The 4,904-nt window shown below is 40.9% G+C and overlaps 1 long non-coding RNA gene across 1 annotated transcript; it reads left to right on the top strand.

The window, feature by feature from the left end:
• Window positions 1–21: 21 nt before the first annotated feature.
• LOC103461310 (uncharacterized) lies at window positions 22–1,683 on the top strand. The gene is made up of 2 exons (XR_533092.2): window positions 22–334; window positions 1,304–1,683. It is a non-coding gene; the product is annotated as an uncharacterized LOC103461310 (long non-coding RNA).
• Window positions 1,684–4,904: the final 3,221 nt, after the last annotated feature.

The following is a 4,904-nucleotide window of genomic DNA, read 5'->3' as shown; positions in this document are numbered from 1 at the left end:
GTAATCTCTTTTAGCCTTTCTGATTCTTCTCTTTAGGTCGTTCCATGCAAACTGAATTGAATTGAGTTTATGTAAAGTTTAGGGTTAAGTATATACTGGTAATGGTTCAGTCGGGGTTAGGCGATAGAAATGAATGGAAGTCAGATAAAGATGCATAACGTGTGCGTGTATTTGTTCAGATGCTGGGAGTCCAGGGTGCCAGTCAGCAGTACCCAGGGGAGAATGCCTGCCAGTTGGCCAGGATTGTATGTGCCACAGTGCTGGCTGGAGAACTCTCACTGCTGAGTGCTCTGGCTGCTGGGCACCTTGTCAAGAGTCACATGACTCATAACAGGTAAGAGCAAAACATGCCAGCTAAAAGATTTAAATCCCCCACTTGTTCAAATCCTCCTTGAGTTGTGTATTGATTTCCTATGTAGTCTGGTCCGTTCTCCTGTGTTCCTGTGATTGTATGTGCTAGCACAAGCATTAGCAACATACCACTGTAGCTTCCCTATCCTGAAAAAGCTAATTTAATTTGTTTTGTGATGTAAAACAAATACACTTATTTTGTGGAGACTTGTAGTACAGTTAAATTTCAAAATATATTTGTACTTCTGTGCTTACAGCTGATTCCTCATTCTTTACAAGAAGCAGTTGAGTTTCTGCATGGATTATGACATGCATGCATGGTTCAAAAACGATTACAGCTGTACTGTAAGAACTGTGGTTCTCAATTATTTTCTGTTATACCTTCCTAAGGAACATTTTTTTCAATGGCACAATCACTTCATTATTAAAACTAATTAGTAAAATGAATGGAACAGCTTGCATTTCAAAGGGGGGGTATCACGTAAAATTAACTTTTTTTGAGTTTATATCGGGTTATAGTGATATTGCCTCATCAAAAACACACCTGGAGTGTTGATTTGATTCTTTAAAGGATTTCTCAAACATCATTATGATTGAGAGATGAGACCAAACAAAATGGAACAATATAGGCAATATATTGGTTGTTACTACAGAATTTTTGGACTTGAGAAATCTCATTTTGTTTTTTTACTATCAATACAAGTATTCTAAGAGAAAATGCTTACATTTGGAAGTATATTTACAATCACATCTGACTGCACCCATGAAAACCCATTTTAAGGGGTACAAAGCCTCTGTGTATATTTACATTATACATAGCTACAAGAGGGAATAACCTTGCTTTATTCTGCAAGGTTATACAGAAGGGAGGTGTTGAAGTTAGGCTCTTATAGTTGCATGCTTTTGAACAGAACAGGACAGAATACCGAGTGTGATTATGTTTTGTTTGCAGATCTAAGGTGGACTTACATGGGACTCAGGGAACATGCAGCAGGAGAGGCTCAATGCAGACTGAAAGAAGTTAGGTCTTGTTCAAGAAACTGGATGGAAGCCATAAAGATTAAGCCAGTTTGAACGGATTCTTCATTTATCAATGAAGACCTCACCTGTCTTCCACAGCTCTTGATACAAGATCATATTTTGATCAAGTATTCAGTGCTTAAAATATCTTAAGCAACTCAGTTTTTCTTACTGCATGTACTTGTAGTTGATAATTTTGTCATCAAGCACTTTTGCCAAACTAATCACAAACTGAGATGTACAAAGGTAAGACTTGAGCTCAATAAATGTTTCTTGCTGGGTAGTCATACTCCCCAGCAAAGTTGCTTTTTACATTGTTTCCTTTTTCCATCAGTCTTTGATACTAAAATGCTCTGTGTCATAACTGGGTGAACCCACTAAGAACTACAACAGCCCAGATGATCCAGTACTGGCTGAGGATATACATTTATTTATGCATGTCATTCATTTTGGCATGTATCCAAGGACAAAGAAGTGGAATAACTCTAGCAGTACTAAATGACAAAAATGGCTCAAAACTGCATTTTTCAAAGGACAAGAGAAGGGGGAAAGTGGAACAAACAAAATCTCATTTGCAATGCCTTTTTTATCTCTGCTATACAAATGCAGAACTGGTCTGCAAGAGGAGATGTAGGGTACTGAACTAGCAACCAGTTTTACTCAGGTTCTGCCTGGTAGTTCCCCATACATTGACTAAGTCAACAAACCAGTACTCAAAGTTGGTTCAGTCCTACACTATGGACTGAACAATGGTGGGGGGGGCTAAAAATAATTTAGAGAAATGGCAGATTTACTTCGTTTTTTTGTTTCTATTGCCTTTTTATACTGACATTGTTTAAATACAAGGGTTTTATGATTTCTTTGGAGTGACCATTCTGAACTTAAAGATTTGAGACCAAAGAAACGATTTTGAAGAAAGCCTACACAAGAAACTGAGTAATTTTAACACTTTAAATAGTTAACTTCTCAGACTATTGTTGAAATAACTCTAAGATTTACATTAATGCCAATTCTGAAAAGGACCAAATAGATTCAGCATAGTAATGTCAGGAATGGGGGTTGAGAAGTGGTGAGGATAAACGCAGGAGACCCAGATGAAGATGATGATGATTAATTTAATGAAGGATGTAGCTCTAAACAGTCCAGTCAGGCAGCATGGCAGGAACAATAGCACACAGCTAATAACCGGTAGCAACTAACTAGGAGACTGAATACGGAGCTAATCAGACCAGGACTTAAACAGTGTGACTGGAGAGCTAGACGTAAGACGTACAACATATGACAAACTTAGACAAGGACCACAGACAACAGGTGGGACTAAATACACACAGGGGTAATCAAGGGAACGAGACACACCTGGGAACAATCAACAGGGAAGAGCAGAGACGCACAGGAAGGAAACTGAACACAAAAAACTGAACACAAAAAACCCTAAAAATAAATACAGAGACAGGATCATGACAAGTATTGATTTAACTCTGCATAATTTGCTGCATAGCAGATAAAGATCCAGGTAACTGGTAAACAAATTACTTTGACCACGATAATCTGACCAAGATTGTCCAAAAACAAAAGGCATATACGGGCATTAAAAAAATATTGAAGGAGAAAGGAATACGTTTCCAGACACCACTCGCTAAAATCCGGATACACTGGGAGAACTGAAAGAAGACTGTTAGAATGGCCCTTAGCGGCTGGAGGAAGTAGGAGACTTGAGACAGAGAAACAGTGCAAATCCCGCTGGGTGTTTATTCACCAACATTTAACACACAGACAACCCTGCCAACAGCGGCCTGGGGTCTCAGCAGCAACACTCTTCAATGTGGCCAACATGCAGCCTTTTATAGTCGCTGGCTGTTCCACTTTACAAACCCACCAAAAAACAGGGTAAAACAAAATACATACACACAAACACAGTTTGACAAACTAACACAATCTTCAGAATAATATACAGGTGGCAGGTGCTCCCTGTAGACCAAATGGCATCACTTTGAAATGATACATACCAAATGGTGTTCTGAATGCAGTCAGCTTGCGGGCCTGCGGTGCTAGTGCCACCTGCCAATATCCTTTACTTAAGTCCAGCGTAGTAATGTACCTTGCKCCTCCCACTCTTTCCAACAGGTCATCTATTCTGGGCATAGGATATGGATCAAACTGAGACAGAGAATTCAGATAACGAAAGTCAATACAAAATCTCAGTGAACCATCTTTTTTTGGTACAAGAACCACAGGACTGCACCATTCACTGGTTGATACTTCAATAATGCCAAGTTCCAACATAAAGTTGATCTCTTTCTTGAGCTCTGGCACCAACCGCTCAGRAATCCTGTAGCTYTTCTGCCGAGCTGGCGCATCCTTCTTGAGACAGATGTCATGTTGCASCAGGTCTGTAAAACCTGGAGCCTCTGAAAAGAGTTCAGAATCCAGTAGAGCTGCAACMTCCTCCTGCTGGGCTGCTAACAGATGAGACAGATCAACCACACTGATCTGTGTTTCGTTGGAGGGCAGAAACTTCTCCTTCACCTCCTCATCTTGAACATCACAAATCAAGAGCTGCTGCACTGGTCTCTCACGCACCTGAAATTCTTTCAGCAAATTCCCATGAAATGTCTGATGTTTTTTCACTCTGTCAGGCATAAACAGTTCATATGTGACCTTACCCACTTGCCGAGTCACTTCATATGGACCATGCCACTTGGCMAGCAGCTTGTTATCTGAGGTTGGCAATAGCAATAAGACCTGTTGGCCTGGTTTCAGGACCCTCTCCTTAGATTTCTGGTCATACCATCTTTTCTGGTTCTGTTGTGCCRTCTTCATGCTCTCCTGTGCCAGARCYGTCATCTCCTCCAACCTCTGTCGCATCTTGACCACATACGCCACGATGTTTTCCTCCGCTGATTCAGGATGTTCCCAGTAGTCTTTCAGGAGGTCYAAYGGTYCTCTCACKTGGYGKCCATAGAGCAGTTCAAATGGTGAAAATCCAGTTGAAGCCTGTGGGACCTCTCTGTAGGYAAACAGCAAATAGGGCAACCACTGGTCCCAATCTGCTCCTGTAGTGGAAACAAACTTGCGTAGCATGTTCTTTAGAGTCTGGTTGTATCTCTCAACAAGCCCGTCCGTTTGAGGATGATGGGGGGTGGTCTTAATTCCCTTCACTCCTAGCAACTGGTAGACTTGTTTTAACAGCTTAGACATAAAGTTTGTTCCACAGTCAGTCAAAACCTCTTTCGGTATCCCTACTCTGGAGAACAGTTGTATCAGACAGTTAGCAACATTTCTGGCTTTCACACACCTCAGGGGAAAAGCTTCAGGATATCGAGTRGCATAATCACATATAACCAGAATGTATTTGTTGCCTGCTGAGCTTCTCTCTAAGGGACCCACTACATCCATCCCTATTCTCTCAAAAGGAGTACCAATAATTGGTAGGGGCTGAAGATGGGCCTGAGGAATCTTTTTTCCTGAAGTGAGTTGACATTTAACACAGGACTTACAGAAGTGTGATATTTGAGTATACATTCCTGGCCACA

The sequence above is a fragment of the Poecilia reticulata genome, unplaced genomic scaffold (assembly GCF_000633615.1).
Source record: "Poecilia reticulata strain Guanapo unplaced genomic scaffold, Guppy_female_1.0+MT scaffold_1011, whole genome shotgun sequence".
Taxonomy (NCBI): Eukaryota; Metazoa; Chordata; class Actinopteri; order Cyprinodontiformes; family Poeciliidae; genus Poecilia; species Poecilia reticulata.
The sequence above is the reverse complement of the archived record's forward strand: the minus strand, read 5'-3'. Positions and strand labels throughout refer to the sequence as shown.